Raw genomic sequence first — 2,602 nt, 5'->3', positions numbered from 1 at the left:
AATTTGCTATGCAGTTAGGTATTTTACTCACGGCATTACGAGGTTTTTTCTTCGTTCTGGTGATCGTAATGCGATTGACAGGAAGTGGGTGTTTCTGGGCGGAAACTGGCCGTTTTATGGGTGTGTGCGAAAAAACGCTACCGTTTCTGGGAAAAATGCGGGAGTGGCTGGAGAAACGGAGGAGTGTCTGGGCGAACGCTGGGTGTGTTTGTGACGTCAAACCAGGAACGAAACTGACTGAACTGATCGCAGATGCCGAGTAAGTGTGGAGCTACTCAGAAACTGCTAAGAAGTGTCTATTCGCAATTTTGCTAATCTTTCGTTCGCAATTTTGATAAGCTAAGATTCACTCCCAGTAGGCGGCGGCTTAGCGTGTGCAAAGCTGCTAAAAGCAGCTTGCGAGCGAACAACTCGGAATGAGGGCCTATGTTATTATATACCATCGATGGTTCATACCATCGGAGTTTTGAACATATGCATTGTAGAGTCCTAAAACCGAGCTGGTTCTGTGCAGTGTCATCTGGGCGGTGTCATTGAGTGGAATACTGCTTAGTGAACAGGAAGGGACTGGGAGACGCCAGGGGCTTATTTATAATGTAACTGTTCCCTTTTCCAGAAACTCCCCTCTATCCTATTGTTGCGATTTTGGGCATCGTTAAGACACACATTCTTTTCTATTGGATTCTTCGCACAAACCCATCGCTGAGCGGCGATCCGCTTTGTACCTGTGCAACGCGCCTACGCATTGCGGTGCATACGCATGAGCAGTACTGACCTGATCACAGCTCTGCAAAAAACACTAGCGAACGATCAGGTCTGAATTAACCCCCTAATTCAGACCTGATCGTAGCAGCAAATTCGTTGGCAGATGGGCAAAACCATGTGCACTGCAGGGGGTGGGCAGATATTACATGTGCAGAGAGAGTTAGATTTGGGTGGGTTATTTTGTTTCTGTGCAGGGTAAATACTGTCCGCTTCATTTTTACACTGCAATTTAGATTTCAGTTTTAACACACCACACCTAAATCTAACTCTCTCTACACATGTTATATCTGCCCCCACTCTTCCCCGCAGTGCACATGGGCCCTCATTCCGAGTTGTTCGCTCGCAAGCTGCTTTTAGCAGCATTGCACACGCTAAGCCGCCGCCTACTGGGAGTGAATCTTAGCTTAGCAAAATTGCGAACGAAAGATTCTCAAAATTGCGATTAGTATTTCTAAGCAGTTTCTGAGTAGCTCGACACTTACTCTGCCACTGCGATCAGTTCAGTCAGTTTCGTTCCTGGTTTGACGTCACAAACACACCCAGCGTTCGCCCAGACACTCCCCCGTTTCTCCAGCCACTCCCGCGTTTTTCCCAGAAACGGCAGCGTTTTTTCACACACTCCCATAAAACGGCAAGTTTCCGCCAAGAAACACCCACTTCCTGTCAATCACATTACGATCACCAGAACGAAGAAAAAACCTCGTAATGCCGTGAGTAAAATACCAAACTTCTTAGCAAATTTACTTGGCGCAGTCGCAGTGCGAACACTGCGCATGCGCAATTAGCGGAAAATCGCTGCGATGCGAAGAAAATTACCGAGCGAACAACTCGGAATGAGGGCCATGGTTTTGCCCATCCGCTAACAAATTTGCTGCTACGATCAGGTCTGCATTAGGCCCCCATCCATCTCCTGATAGTTTCCGGCTCTAAGCGATTTGGACACATTGCAAACACACATAACATCATGTAACAAAATGTTTGTCTTTGGGTAGTAAGTGCTGTTTCTTAATTGCTTATATCTTAAAAGTACAGAAAATGGTATTTATTCCCCTCAAACTTTGCTTTTGTTATCAGGACATTTTATACTTTGAAATGTATCTATTTCAGATGAGAAAAGGGTAAATTTGCATTTTCTTTTATACAATGTGAGAAAAAAATCAACATATGTATGAATATTGACATATAAAATTGTACAAACATGACCACAAAAGAATTAGAAGTGAGTAGCTTTGCAAGATTATAGAGAACGTCACTTTCACGAATCAGCCCCCAGATGTAGTCTCCCATCATGTTCTCGTTATACTGTCCTTGATAGTGGCATTCAAACTCCAGTATATCCTAGTGGAAACGCTCGCCTTGCTCCTCCGAGAAAGCTCCCATGTTCTCCTTGAATTTCTCAAGATAAGCATCAGGAATGTGGACTTTGAGAGACATCCTGCACCCCATTGTGCCGAAATTCTTTGCCAATGTCTCAACCAACTGCATATACAGTAGTTTTCGTCTAGTTTTCGATCGCTTCTCGGCCTTTTGGCTAAGATCAAGTGTAGTATCTGTTCTTATCAGTTCATGCTGACTGACAGTGCTACCTTGTTTCTTGGACCGACAATTGTCCTTCTCAGGGCTAAGCTGCACCCGGGCCGAGAAGTCAGAAAAATCGAAGCCGCGACTGCGAGGAGAAGGAGAAGATCGCTTGAAGAGGGAGAAGATTTGCATCGCCCCCCAGCTACAGCAGAGGGTTAGACTTGTTTGCTCTGCCCTCTGGAGAAGATACCCCCCTCCGCCAGCAAGACTGCGTGGAGAAAAGGGACTTCGCCGGAGAAGCTCTGCATCGCCCCCT

General features: G+C 45.8%; 1 pseudogene; it reads left to right on the top strand.

Moving 5' to 3' along the window:
• Positions 1-2,276: 2,276 nt before the first annotated feature.
• On the top strand, positions 2,277-2,381 carry LOC134960789 (U2 spliceosomal RNA; annotated as a pseudogene).
• Positions 2,382-2,602: the final 221 nt, after the last annotated feature.

This window comes from Pseudophryne corroboree, chromosome 1, assembly GCF_028390025.1.
Source record: "Pseudophryne corroboree isolate aPseCor3 chromosome 1, aPseCor3.hap2, whole genome shotgun sequence".
Classification (NCBI taxonomy): Eukaryota; Metazoa; Chordata; class Amphibia; order Anura; family Myobatrachidae; genus Pseudophryne; species Pseudophryne corroboree.
The sequence above is the reverse complement of the archived record's forward strand: the minus strand, read 5'-3'. Positions and strand labels throughout refer to the sequence as shown.